Source organism: Pseudorasbora parva, chromosome 11 (assembly GCF_024679245.1).
Source record: "Pseudorasbora parva isolate DD20220531a chromosome 11, ASM2467924v1, whole genome shotgun sequence".
NCBI classification, from domain to species: domain Eukaryota; kingdom Metazoa; phylum Chordata; class Actinopteri; order Cypriniformes; family Gobionidae; genus Pseudorasbora; species Pseudorasbora parva.
In genome coordinates this window covers 18,532,759-18,548,333 of record NC_090182.1, presented here as the reverse complement: position 1 = coordinate 18,548,333, position 15,575 = coordinate 18,532,759, and the positions used below count along the sequence as shown (strand labels likewise).

The following is a 15,575-nucleotide window of genomic DNA, read 5'->3' as shown; positions in this document are numbered from 1 at the left end:
AATCTGACCCTGAAGGTAGCCTTTCTCCTCGCCATCACTTCTCTGAGGAGAGTGGGGGACCTCCAGGCATTGGCGGTCACGCCGACATGCTTGGAGTTTGCCCCGGGCGGGGTGAAAGCTATCTTGCATCCCAGACCGGGCTACGTGCCAAAGGTCCCATCGTCAGGGATGGGGTCAGTTTTTCTTCAGGCTTTTCATCCTCCGCCTCACGCGACAGCAGAGGAAGCTAGGCTGCACCTGCTCTGCCCGGTTAGGGCATTGAGGATCTATCTGGACAGGTCAGCTCAATGGAGGAAATCGGACCAGCTTCTGGTGTGCTTTGGCCCCCCTAAGAAAGGATTGCCTGCGGCGAGACAGACTATTAGTAACTGGATCGTGCAGGCTATAGCCACGGCTTATCGGGTGCGCAGTATGCCTTCACCCATGGCCGTGAGGGCTCACTCTACGAGGGGCTTGGCCTCCTCGGTGGCCCTCCTTTCGGGAGCCTCACTTATTGAGATTTGTGAGGCGGCGGGTTGGGCTAATCCACACACCTTTATAAGATTTTATAAGCTGGACCTCCCGGCTACGCCGGGTGCTAGAGTGCTTGCGTCCTGAGTGTGCCTGGGTTTCCAGCTTCACACCAGGATGGGCGTGTCTCGGTGTGGCATAGTGGGTATTGACGTTCCCAGAGTGTCGTCACTCGACGACGCAGTGTTGAGTTCCCTCGATATAGGGAACGTCTCGGGTTACTATTGTAACCCTTGTTCCCTGAGTGGGAACGAGACACTGCGTCTCGTCGCCACACCTACACGTAGAGCGCTCGCTTCATCGCAAAGGCTGTCTGTTGTTTGGGGCGGCGCCTTCTTATAGCTTCCGCGTACGCCGTCGCCGGTTACGTCATGACGTTGCACCAATCGGATTGGTGGCTGATTTCATTCATACTTCAGAGCCGTCACGCTGGGGGCGTTCCCAGAGTGTCATCACTCGACGACGCAGTGTCTCGTTCCCTCTCAGGGAACAAGGGTTACAATAGTAACCCGAGACGTTTTAAATGTTTTAATGATTATGTTTATTTTTAATGTTTTGTTTCTTTTAAATTTTTTGGGTATGTGACTTTTCCTTTGTATTGTAAATTATTTCTTTTTACTAATGGATTGTGTTTTCCCTAACAGGAATGCACGATTACCATTCATTTTAGGGTTGAATTATTGTTGAGATTTGTTTTGTGTTTTTTTGGGGGGTGTTGGATGTTGGTCCAGAGTTGGCCAACTGAGAACTGAGGCCACATCAAAGACACCAAAAAAAGAGGGACTTAGTAGATCATAGTAATTTAACAGTATTGAATTATTGGTTCTATTTGCATTACCCACTGTTAATATTATTGTTTGTTTTACGGTGGCTGTGGGATTGCCTTCACTGGTGGATAACAGGTTTGGTTTGGTCACGTTATTGTTGTTGTTGTTTTGTTTTTTTAAGGTCTGCAGTGTGATTTGCAGTGAGCTTGATTGCAGTGGGAGCACATTTGTCTGTATGCCACTTCTGTTTTCACAATCTAGGTAACCTGTGGCCATCTGTGGGTTTCTGTTTATTTCTTTATTTTTTTAGTCATTTTATTTGTTTTCTTTGTGGGTAATTGCATTGGATGTCTGCTGCATCCTGTTAATTGTTAATGTTTTTCTTTCGTAATCATATTTTATTTTGAATAACAATGTTTGTTTACTGAAGCTTCACTACCGCCTTCTGCCTGATCATTTCCCCCTCTATTTGGGATGGTGATGTACACATTAAGAACATGCGCTGTGAACTTGTGCGGTTTATTAAAAAACATGTCGAGCTCGTGTCCAAAGTTTGAATGCAAGAGGATCTCCAGATATAGGGCTGAATAGGAAAAAAGGTATCATGGGTCTGTTCAGTAACTCATGATGAACCTAAGGCGAACTGAACACTTTGCAGAGAAGCATTTCATCTACTCAGACTGTGTTACTTAAAGCAGCATTCGGTGACCGACATATCCGTGCTTTTAAAGGTATAGACCCAGTTGTTAAAATTGGATTTGGCAGGTGGGGGAACCCTCAAATTTTGCATAGGTGCAACAGGGAAAAATGATTCACCATGGGACAACATATTGAGTATCGGGGTATAGCAATAATTTTTGGGAGTGTCACTGGTTTAATAATGGTTTTATTTTGGTCCATCAGCATCTACACTGATATGATGATGATACTATAGGCATCGCAATATGGAATAACCTTGGGAAGTCCAAAACTGATTAAAATGTAAAACCAAAATGGCTGAAGACACAACTGCAACATGAATCACAACCTAGATAGACCTATTACAGATTCAATGTAAAAATGCAGAATCAAAAGTTCTGCTGTATCATAAAACATAAGTAACAATAACAAAACAACAATGTATGACGGCCCACATACTGTGGATATTCTCACATCCAGTCCAAATACCTCCCATATTGACTGGTACAGATTACCAGACTTGATTTGTCCGTTTAACTCCATTGCAACTCGGAATGGATTAAGAACAGGTAGGGCTCTGGGGCTATAACAAATAATCTGTATTTAATAAAAAAAATACTAATTGTCAAAGCACAGAGATAAAATGAGTATATCCTGTCTGAGTATTCCATTTTAAAGGTGTCATGAACTGGCTATGTACAACACAAATGTATTAACTCCAGATATGAGGTCAAAGCAAACAGGTTTCCAGAAACAGCAACAACGTTTGAGCATATTGAGTTTTAAAACTAGTGAGGTCCCAAATTTGATTTGTAACTCTATATTCAAATTTTAGCCAGATTTTAGCAAGTGGTCCCCAAAGAAATGTTATATTTCTCTGATTTACATGTGCTGCATTTTAAGATTTTTGAAGGCTATTATATACTATATATATATATATATATATATATATATATATATATATATATATATATATATATATATATATATATATATATAATTTTTTTAAAGGTAGTGAGCAGTATACCTGCTTTCTTCTTATTTCATCACTCTCTCATCTTTTTCACTCTCCTCATTTCCATTACTTTCCATCTTTCTTTTTCTCTCAGTCTACTTCTCTTGCCCTTCTACTTCTCCTCCTAAGGCTGAGCTCTGACTGATAGTCTTTTCATTTGTGGCTGTCAGTGAAGAAATTATAATATTATATTATATAAATATAATATTTTTAATTAATATATAAAAAATTTTCCACCTAGCATTACTAGCCTTCAGTGAAATCTTCATAAAATATAGACTAAACAAGTTGCCCCTATTTTTAATTTCTTCAGATAGAACTAACCCTAACCCATGTGCATTCATTATTTTATGCCTAATCTGATGAAAATAGGGCTTCGTTAATGTCATTGTTTTTATAAAAATCTGTGAAATTAGACCATTTTATTAGTTTTCCATATTATTTCTGTCAGTTGTTTAATATGAAATCTTTATTTCAGCTACTTACACTTCGCACTGTTTACTGAAGCGTGGAGCGACTGACGCAATAGCTTCTGTGACAACCCGATCACATGGTAATGCGTCTCAATGGTATGAGTGTGCAATGTTATTTTGGCATGCATATGCTACGCTGTTTTTCACGCACATATGGAGTGCATATGACACGCTCTTGGGTAGGATTAGGGTGGTGGGTTGGGTGGTTCGTCCATATAATACACCATAAAGTGCGTATCATATGTACGTGAAAAACAGCGTAGCATAAGCACGCCAAAATGAGTTTTGGCGTATACATTCCACTACGACCAATTTGATTGGTCATCTCAAATATTTTGACATTTACACTTGGTGATGAACTGCAGGCAGCACCTATGACAAGATATCCCGGCAGCGCTTGAGTAGTGTTAATACTCTATTAATCAATTATTTCACAAAATGTATTATATACACCTCTGAAAAATACGGAGGTCAGTCTTGTAGCCTAGAGTTTACCTCAATACTTCAGTTTACATAGTCGGAGCTTTTCAGTCTGGTTCAGCTAGTTTCGCCAGAGCCTTTACTGTACACATGATGTTGCTCTTGTATTCAAATGGATAAAGTGACTGCCAGGTGCTCGTTATCACTTCAATAAAGCTGCAAAAGCACCGAACGAGATTGACAGCGTTGCGTGTGAGACGATCCAGCTGCTCTCGCACTGTGACTGCTGGATCTATTTATTTATTCATTTATCTTATGTGCAGTTCCGGTCTTAATCCCTGTATAGACCAATTGTTTTTTGTTTTAAAGGGATATATATATATATATATATATATATATATATATATATATATATATATATATATATATATATATATATATATATATATATATATATATCTTTTATATATATAAAAGAGACTTGTTTACAAACGATTCCGCAGTGAAATGAAGCGAACACACAAATGGTCTAACCCACGTGAGCTGGAACTTCATTGAAAATAAATGAAGTAGGACACATTCACAATATTATGATCCGAAGGAAACTTATGCAGCGACTGTGTTCTTCCACAATATCTTGCTATCTTCTTTCACGTCTATAAAAGTTTTCTTTGACTAAAAAGGAAGTTTTCAGCTCTGAAACTTACAGGATAATCGTATATTATCATGACCTTTTATATATCAAAAGCTCAAGGGAAAGTTGATTTCACAATTTATCAAACCTTTAATATTAAGTAGTCCTATATATATATATATATATATATATAAAGAGCGGGGGAACAGACAAGGAAGGAACAGACAAGGGAGGGGTCAACAAGGGAAACATGGGGAAAACAAAAAATTCAGGAGGCTATGGTGGTCCACAAAGTTCAAGTGGCCAGTGCTGCCCCCTGTGTCTAGGCAGCGCAGGGCGCCCCAGCGGCGCAGGCAGGCAGGGCAGGGCGCCGGGGAAACTTCTTTGGTCAAGCAGTGTCCACCGGCACTGGGACCACCGGAACACGATCCACCGGCATCGGGACCACCAAACAAACTTGCTGGACGATAAATTGGCCAAGAAATTATTGCGATAAACGACAATCTTGTCTAAAATAATGATAATGGCATAAAAATGCAGGTACAACATTTCAAAGATCAATAAACTTTAATTTCTAAAGACTATTTACACTGTAAATGGAAACCATTTTAAATAGCCACAATAAATGAACAAAACAACCAAAAACAATAAAAGCATGGACTCTCAGTCTGTTAAAAAAATGCATTTAAATAAGTACCAAAAACAATAAAGAAAATGGATGAAAACTGCAATGGATGATTGTGTTTTAGGTGCATATTAGGGGCGGCATGGTTCACAAAACCCACGGTTCGGTTCGTATCACGGTTTTAGGCTCACGGTTTTCCGTTCTGTACGGTTCTTGTTTTTTGTTTTGTTTTTGTTTTTATCCAGAAATGTACTTCAGCATATGATATATTAATTATCCACAATTTAGTATACAGTATTAATATATAAATGAAGTCCATTTATTGCTATCTCTACAGGAACTTATGTGCCTTTTAGCACACAAAGATTGAACTGAAGAATTAACTTGTGTTTATCAAACTTCAGTGTAGCTTTAAGCCTTGTTTATACACGACGCAGCCGCTCGGACGCGGAGTGCGCGAGATCCCATTTTGTTTAGCGTTGTGCACGTCAACTTTCGCAACTTTGCGTGTGGCTCCACAACTGAAGAGCCATGAGTTCCAGACGAGAATGACGTCTCATCACGCCGCACTCGGTCTGCGTGTCGAGTATAAATACCTTCCCAAACGGACGAGGCACGCGCAGTCAACGAGAGAGATGAGGAAAACAAATAAAGCGTGCAAATGGCAATTATCGCGGCCAGAAAAATTATCGAGCTATTTTTATTTTTTATCGTGCGATTAATTGATTTATCGACTATCGCAACAGGACTATCTGTAGCATCACCCCATCAGTCAAATTATTGGTTCTTTCCAAATGGCTCGATAAAAAGGAAAAGGCAGCTCGCAGGTCATGAGTAAGTGATTTATATATTATATATATATATATATATATAAATATATATATATATATATATATATATATATATATATATATATATATATATATATATATATATATATATATATATATATATAAATATATTCAAGAACCACTTGGAGCAATTCAGTCCAATTCATAAACAAATTGTTCAGACTTTTTTGTTTACCAGTAGCCTAATTTCGTCATACTCAATTCTAGTCAGAATATGAGTCTGATACTGCTCCATTGGGCTAAGGTTATGGGGGCGTGTTTCAACCAAACCAGGAAAGACATCAATTGGATAGACCTACAACCAATCAGAGCAACGGAGCGGCATATTTGTCAACAGAAGTCAACTGCACACATGCTGGAAGAAGTAGAAGAAGAAGATGAGTGTAAACAATATTTGCCGGTGTTGAAAAATAATTTAAGGATACACGGAGTACTTACCAACATTACCATAATTTTTGAGAGAAATAGTATAAGTAAATGCATGTATGAACAAGTTCTCCGTTTAGAATTAGAACGAATTCAACCAAAACGCTCTTTGATGATGTGGATGATTTTGATAATCTGTCCATCATCTTATAAAGCCCACCCTGACAATTTAATTGGTCCAAACAACTCTGGTTCAAACACAGTGGCGGATCAAGTCCAGACCGAATTTTACTAAGACTTGAATCAGTTGCAAACTTGATCATTGTACTCTAAACGCTTCCTAAAGGCTTTAATTTTTGTAATTTTTCTGCAACAAAAAATGCAATAAGCAGCATGTGTACCTGTGCAATGGTCATGAGACATGAGATAACCTATGGATTTTCCATAATTGTCTATTTCATTTAGCCTGACTTTTTAGTTAGTGGTTAATGTACAGCAAAATAAACATCATAGTTTCAGCAGTTTACAACTGGATAACTGGATAGTTTTGAAATGAAAAAAATTGAATGTGGTTCTTTAAGTTTCATGTTAATGAATGCTATGTCACCTCTCAACAAATTATAATTAAGATAATCAATGAAGTCGACTGCCTGACAGCAAATGAAAAAGTTCCCCATTCTAGAGCCTTTGCGTTCTTTTCTTGCCGTTTTCTTTTCAACATCTGTCTGATTCTGCCAGTGACATATTCTCTCCCTACCTGCTGCAGGCAGTAATTTCTTCCACAGGGCTGAATGGATGTTGCATTTTCGAATGAGATAAGACCTAACACACACACACACACACACACACACACACACACACACACACACACACACACACACACACACACACACACACACACTTCCCTCTATCTTCTTCCCTTCTCTCTCTCTCTCTCTCTCTCTCTCTCTCTCTCTCTCTCTCTCTCTCTCTCTCTCTCTCTCTCTCTCTCTCTCTCTCTCTCTCTCTCTCTCTCTCTCTCTCTCTCTCTCTCTCTCTCTCTCTCTCTCTCTCTCTCTCTCTCTCTCTCTCTCTCTCCCTCCCTCCCTCCCTCCACACATAGACCCTAGTGGAAGCGCAACACAATCATCCAGAATTTAATTAGCCCAACTAATGTCATTTCAAACTCAATGCATTTCTAATCCTCTACAATTACCAAAGACATCAGCACACTCATTCTGCCTCACCACTGAGCCATATTATCTGGCAAACTGAGAGGCATGATTTCTGTGAAAAGTATAATGCTGATCGCACTGTAGTCTGGAATTAAACTTCATCACAAAATCATAAAATTAATCTGTGTCTTCACAAATTACAGTTTTCAATTGTGCATTTATATTTTAATCATGCTTTAAATTTTTGCATAGCCTTCTCCTGACCTACAGACATAGGAGATTAGTGAGGACTGATTTTATGGACCTCACTTTGCTTGACTGTCCTTCCTTGGTTAGTTAATTGTCTCTAAATTTCAGTCCAAGAAACAGATCATAGTTGGCAAAGAGAAGATGTATTGGATGCGACGTTATGTGGCTCAAGAGGTGGAATCATTCAGGCACGTTGTCATGACTAAATAGTTTTTGATTCATAAACATCTGGCCATTTGGCTAGTTGTGTTTCGAAAAAGGTGGCCTGCTTGCAGCTCTGCGGTTGTCAGCTGTTTTGGCTCTAGTGCAACCCTTTGGGATGTCGCCACTAATATTTGGCCATTTCATGTCTTCTACAACAAAGATGTTGCACACCATGGAATTTTGGCCATATTGGCTTTAAGGGCAGCCATGTGGGTATGCTGCTCATGGGATGCAGCCATTTTGGCTCCAGGGTAGCCCTGTGGGTATATTCTCCTGAGATCCAGCCATGTTGGTTTCAGAGCCAGTCTTTTCAGGGAAGTTGCAGCGTTTGCCCTGTCACAGGAAGCAGCCTGTGGGAATTTTTATATGGCAGGCTACAGATGACCAGTGTGGGTAGAAAGCCTTCTGTAAGCCTGGACAGGACTCAGTGTACATATGTTCAAGCAAATATGTCCCAGAGCATTTCGGACTGCACAAAAATCCACACATCAACAATTTCTTCACATTTATACATTGTTTCTCCTTATTAACAAAGTTTTCTATCAAAAACTCAGCTATTATTTTCACAAGTGTTGCTAAACCTCTAAAGATTTCCATAGCTGTGAAAGAGCAACTGGTGTTCTGTAGTCAAAAGGTGGGGAAATCTTGTGGTGGACAAATAAGAAAGTGAAACAGATAATTGCTTATTTTTTTAGCTTTGTTTTATCTTGGCCCATCCTGGCCCATGCTTGGCCCATTCTGTTTTGCTAATCATGGTAGCTTGTGTAAATTGCTGGTACTTACATTTGTCCTTTTTGGAGAGAAACTGAAACTGTTGATTTACTCATTATATGGACACCGAGTCTCTCTCGCACGCATAGTTTTATATATTTATATTTTTATATATATACAGCTCTGGTGGAAAAAAATATTACTGCCATCAGTCCCCTCATCACCATGATAATAACCAATCCCTTCAGTCTGGTCAGGTACCGTCTGCCCTAAAAACGGCTATAATTAGACCGTTACTCAAGAAACCCTCCCTCGATCATCAAACTCTTGCTAATTATATGCCTATTTCCAACTTGCCATTTATTTCGAAGGTTTTGGAGAAGGTAGTTGCCAGGCACCTCGAGGACCATCTCAACGACAACAACATTTTTGAAAAGTTCCAATCTGGTTTCCGTTTTGGCCACAGCACGGAAACCGCCTTAGTGAGGGTTACAAATTACCTGCAAATGACAGCTGATGCTGGGTCACCATCACTCCTTGTCCTCTTGGATTTTTCTGCAGCGTTCGACACAGTTGACCATAGGATACTTCTCAAACGAATGTCTCATTCTATTGAGACTTGATAACACTGTCTTGCAATGTTTTGAGTCATACCTCACAGACAGATCTGAATTTGTGGCCATGGGTAGCTCAAGGTCCCTTTCACATGCGGTTGGTTGCGGAGTACCTCAGGGCTCAGTTCTAGGACCTATCTTATTCAATCTCTACTTGCTTCGTCTATGTAAAGTCACCAGTCACTTGGGAATTTCATTTCATTGCTACGCTGAAGATACACAATTATATCTGAAAATTGACACTCATTCATCATCGGCATCGTCTTCATCATTATCAACACTTTCTGCATGTCTGGAAGAGATAACTGTGGATGAACTACAACTTCATAGAGCTGCTGGACAGCTCTAAGACAGAAGCCATCCTCATTGGTTCCACTCATCAGATCAGATCATCCACCATAACTTGTATTACATTTTCTGGCTAGGACATTCCTCTGTCATTCATAGTCACTAATCTCGGTGTTAGGTTTGATCCACACTTAACCTTTGAGGCCCACATTAAATATCTTTGCAAAACATTTTTTGGACTCCGTCCTTCACTCACCCTTCATGATGCTGAAAAATTCATTCATGCCTTTGTCTCCTAGAGACTGGATTATTGTACCGCTCTTCTCTTTGTTTAATTTAATTATTATTAATTATTATTATTGTGATTTTTATTTATTTATTTTCCTCTCTTTGTAGCACTTTGAGATTTTCTTTAAAATGTAAAGTGCTTTATAAATAAAATGCATTATTGTTATTATTATTATATTTAGATGTAAAGAATAACGTTGCACTACATTGCTCAACGAGACTGCGGCATCATTTATTTGCCCCCCGCTCGTTTTGCCCTCGGCCCGAGTCTGAGTGGAGCCCGTATTTTTTTCATTTGTTTGTTTTTCAACATTGTTGCAGTCATTAAAATAGTTCTGTTTTGTTTTTAATGTCAAAGTCGTAATATTGTATTTTGTTTCTTTATTAAGTTAATTTAGAAAAATGTTAAGAGCAATTTTTTGTTTGTTAAATTAAAGTTTATTTTTTTTATGACCAAACAGTCAGCGGCACGACAGTAATTTAACCGCATGTTTTATCAATTTAGCCTCTCAAATCAACTCTTGACTTGTCTTGCCTATAATAAAATCCGTGGATATAAAACACTTCAAACATCACAATGGTAGTTAATTTAGCCGATATTACCACCACAGTAAAAGCCATTTTTTTGTCGAGCTGAGGCAGGCTGATACTTCTCTTAATGGTGCTCACAAACAAAACAGGCTACATAATCTAAACAAATAAAAAAAAAGAACATGCAGGTTATCTTATAGCTTTACCTCCGCAAAATTAATATAAATCTGATATTCAATTATGCTCATTTAGCGTAGTTCACATCAACTAAAGAAAAAGATTCAAAATGCATTTTATGCAGCAGCTCATTTCAAATTCAAAAACCACAATATGAGAGAGCGACCTAAGCACTGGTAAGATCATTTAGTCTCATTATTTTTTTTTATTGAAGATGATTGTGTTTTGTGTGACTTATTCTTGTGACTTATTTTAAGTTTAATTTACAGCCATTTGTGCTGGCTTGCTTTACTCATTTTCAGCAATGCGTGTTGCAGTAGTACCATCATCTATCTGACTACAACATATAGCCCATAATACGCTTTCACACGTTTATTTTGTTAGACTGGCTTACTTTGCCAGCAGTAAAATTTACACATGTGGTTTAAACAACCAGATACATTTACATTTGTCCGGTTTTGTCTGGGCTCAGGCATAAATGCAGGGCTCTAGTCAGGAGATACATTTTTGACTTTACTGTTAAACATACACTTTCAATAAAGTGAGTGTTGCCAAAAATGGTTGTCACTTCTATGTTGAGGCGGCTGGGGTGTTGTCGGCAGCTGCTGAGCGTAACTAATAAAGTAACTTGGAATCTTAATTAGTTACTTTTACACCAGCTTCATTCGCAAGTTTTTAGGTTTTGATCTTTATGGCACCGAACCACTCTTTTCTCCAGTGGAAATCCACGGAGAGGTTTGAGATGGCCAGGAAACCTGTAGCGGAGCCGTGTCAGTGGAAAAGAGGTATTAGACCCCTTGAGATGAAGATAACATGCCAAGGTCTTTCCAAAGCAATTATTTCTCACTGAAAGGATAAAAAGTCAAATATATGTGTGGCAGTTATGAATGAATGTTCGCAGAGGGGTTCAATACCTTTCTACAGGACGCCAGACCTGGATATAAATAGACCCCGAAATGAAGATTTACATAAACACCAACTACGCCACCCCGAGTGATCTCATTCCCGGGGAACAATCCTTAATAATTGTGAGCAAAGCTCACAGGTTCGTTACGGCTGAGTCAGGTATCAGACATGGGTTGAGTACAAAAAGAGATAACTTTATTTAAAACCCATTAACGATTTCAACACACAAACACTAATCAAAAAGGACAACAACAAAAAAATACCACTTCAGAATTGGAGGCGAACACTCCCAAGCAAGATGAACACAGCGATCATACGTGCACACTCACACCACAGCACACCTCACTGTGAACACGGCACTCAGGAAGGGAACCCACCACCACAACACAGGAAGATGCTGGTCATCTGCAGCTAGCTGCCTCAATTCTGAAGGGAAAAAAAGTGAAAATCAAAAAAAAAGGACAATTTAGAAATTAACTAAACAATCATAAATCATACAAATGATGGAACACTAAATTCACAAGAAAATAACTAAATTCACAAAAACCAGTCCAACCCATCGGAGGTGCCGCATCCAACAACCACTTATTGGTGGACTGGAAACAAAACACAAATTACAGAAAAGAGAATTTGAACCACACACACACACACAATAAACCACTTGAAAATCAGATTAATAAACAGATATGCATATAAACTACGTACATCAAAATAAACATATAAAGCAATATAATTTAATTGCAACCAAAGTAAACACAAAGACAATCAAACGACTGGTGACAGTTAAATGGCTGACTGTTTATTGCAAGCCATTCATGGCTTTGAGTCACTTTTGTTACTCACGAGTGTTGAGTTTCACTAAAAGTCGAAGCACCACGTCACAGGCCCAGAACGGCGGGTCAGCTGATCCTGTACCACTGAAAATGCTACAGACATGCACATGTAAAAAAAAGAATGAAACGCTATGGTGCAGCGAACCCCTCAAACTGCAACAGACGAGTAGATACGCCGATTTAATGCAGCAGTGGGTCGTGCACTCACTCCCCTCATGTCCCAAGAGCAATGGAGATCAGTATAAAAGTGCCGATGATGTAAAGCAGAGCAGAAACGCAGAATTCAAACGACCGTTTAGATAAGACCAAAAGCCCACTGCAACGTCCTTTGCACGATGACCTAAACCACCTGTTGTTTAAGACAGCATAAGACAGGTTTAACGACCAAGCCCCAAACATTGATACAGTGAAACCAAAACCCAAGCCTACCTGTTATTTGGCGACTCATACAACACAGAAAATGCGGGTTGCACGGGTTTCCATAGAAACGGCTGTTGCCGAAGGCATCCCGAAAAGCTCCTCAGTCCACCCTTTAACAAAATAAAACCCTGAAACCCTGTATGCTGGCCAAACAAAACAGATCACAACGCAATCTCGGACAGCAGTTCCTACCTCTCAGACGTTCACACACGCCCCGCCGGAAGTACGGTGGCTCGCTCACAAACGTGGAGGAAGACGCACACACATAGCGTCATTGTGACCACTCTTATATGCTACCAGATAAGGAGACTCCTCCTACCAACAACGTGCATACTGCTACATATGTATTACACTAGGCTTCTGTATGGCCTCATATGCAAAATATTTAAATTGTTTTCAGCAACTGTTTTCTGTCCATTAAGGAGTGTACACACAACCTTATTAGAGATAAAAAAAGGCCTATTTGATGACCTATCATGTTATACATTTCATGTAGATTTGATTTGGGTGTGTACAGTGGTAATTTACATATAGCCAACAACAACATTTTGGCCACTGAAAAATGATGTGTTAACTTTGGAAAACCACTAGCTATGGTGGCTGGTGAGTAAAAAAGTTAATGTCAAGCCCTTATGTCTATAACATAATGTCCAGCTGGATATTCTTGGAAAAGGGGCTCATTGATTTATAGGTGGGCAAAAATACAAAATTTTGTTCTGTACTAGATGCTCACCCTGACTCAGACAGCCGCTGGTATGTTTTTGAATATGAATTATTATTGGCCTGAGGTTGTACAACTTAATTTCAGACTATGATTTAAGTAGACTAGAACTGACTGACCTTCTTAGAGGACAAAGATAACAATTAAATAACAGTTATCTGAATAGCCAATAATATTTAAGAAGGGATGTGGCTAGATAAGGGTCAAGAATGAACCAATCAAAGCTGCCGAAATAGGAAATGTAATTTAAAATAGTCCACTTGAATACACAAATGCATACAGGGTCCTTAAAGTGACCTACCCTTAATGATGCTCCAAATCTCTTTAAATCACCTGTACATGTGCTGGTAAACAGATGTCTCATTCTCATTGAACTGTGTACCTAGCCTAGAAATCTAGACGCACCCTAGCGGCAGCAAATTTAATCTGCCCGCAAGTGTCGTCTAGGAACTCTCAATACCCTTCTGAGCTGTATTCCTCACAATCTGGACGGGCCAATCACATCGTGTATAGAGTCGGAGGGCGGGGCCATAATGACGACGGCCGAGTTGCGTTTGCATGCTTCTTGTAAACACAGAAACTGGCGAACGGCGGCGGTCTTTCGAATCAGCTTTGACCGCAACTCTGGAAGACTTGGAGTTAAGCTTTTATCTGAGAAAAGAACAAAGAATGGCACTGAAGTCATTCTTAAAAAGGGAAGAAGTGTTCGGAGTTTAGCCGACCGGATACGGTGAATGTTTAATCTATCAACGAGCTCTGTTTCACCTTCGTTGCTCTGGTTGGTGTAGCGCTATCCTAACGCGTGCAGAGGGAGTTTGAAAGACAACCGTTTATCCCGCCCCTCGGATTGAGCCCTGTCTATGGTGAGTTTCTAGACCAAACATCTTAATGTGGGTCTGGCTTGTCAGGCTACTGTGGACCACCATTGAGACAGCAATTAGTCCATTAAAACTCTTGTACTGGGGCCTGGTTCAATTTTACAAATAAACAACATTTCTGAACTAAAACAACAGTAAAAATATTGCCATTTGGAATTAAGTTTTTAATCATGTCAGACTCCCCTCGGCCCAGGCTCATTATGGGCCCATAACCTCTATTTGAATGCATTGCAAAGACTGTGCCCTGGCCACATCACAGATCACACAAGTTCCTTTAAAAGCATGCTAATGTACTCTACTTCCAATGTCCTCATCTGCTTATTAATATACATATTTAAAAAGAGAACATTATGCAAATTAGGACCAGCTCCAGATTCGATTTGAAGCCTCATGATTTAGTCTGAAAAATAATTCCGAACACATTAACCATCCACCTAAGGCAAAACATTGCCGTTCTCCCCTAGTTTAACCTAATTACCCCACAAACATTAAAACCACATTTTGGGTATCTTGAGGGGAAAATGAATTATATTCTATAGCAATTTATGACCTGTGAAATCTTTTTTATCAAAGGTGGGGGTTAACAGTGGATTTTTTTTTTCTTTTTCAAATGTGGTTTTTAAAAATACATATCTTGTTTTCCTTACACATTTTTGTAGCTTTAATTCATTGTAATACATTTCAAAAAGCATCATTTGTTAAAAATAAATTCTTTTTTAAATCTACTTATGTTAGCTAATAGTACTAAATGCAGTATCTATTGTAAGCAAAATCCCTCAGTTCTGTTTCTTGCTTTGTCACAATTAGCTTTTTTCAAAATGACTCTGAAGTTTATGTTCCCTGAAATTCACAATTAGAGCTGCAGAGCAATTTCAGGCTCTTTTTTTAGTCTCTAAATAATCATCCATACGCTGCTCCACATAACTGAGTGTTGTTAGTTTGCCTCGCAGTCAAACCTGCTTGCCTTTTTGTATACACGCAGAATGTTCGACTGGTTGCCTTGGTAACTGGGATGCAGAGTTTTGTGGCCCTCTTTGCTAACGTGTCGCCCCTGGCGCTCCCTCTTAACGCACAGTCGCTTCCCATCATGCTCCTTGATTTTGAGGTCTGCTTTGAAAAGCCATCCTGATCACAGGAGCCAAAACAGACCTAAAGCAAAGATAAAACAATTAAATAATAATAATTTGTTCCATTCAGAATGATGAGATAATTTTTCATTCTCTATAAAACTGATCTTCTTTCTGAAGAAAATTTGAAAACAT

At 39.2% G+C, this 15,575-nt stretch overlaps 2 long non-coding RNA genes across 2 annotated transcripts in view; one reads left to right on the top strand and one right to left on the bottom strand.

Annotated features, from left to right (window-relative positions):
- The window catches only part of LOC137092832 (uncharacterized), a 272,819-nt gene that overhangs the window by 108,099 nt on the left and 149,145 nt on the right, over positions 1-15,575 (top strand). The gene's annotated exons all lie outside the window — the stretch shown is intronic.
- LOC137092264 (uncharacterized) lies at positions 11,635-13,047 on the bottom strand. The gene is made up of 2 exons (XR_010908196.1): positions 12,305-13,047; positions 11,635-11,887 (listed from the first exon to the last, which is right to left on the bottom strand). It is a non-coding gene; the product is annotated as an uncharacterized lncRNA (long non-coding RNA).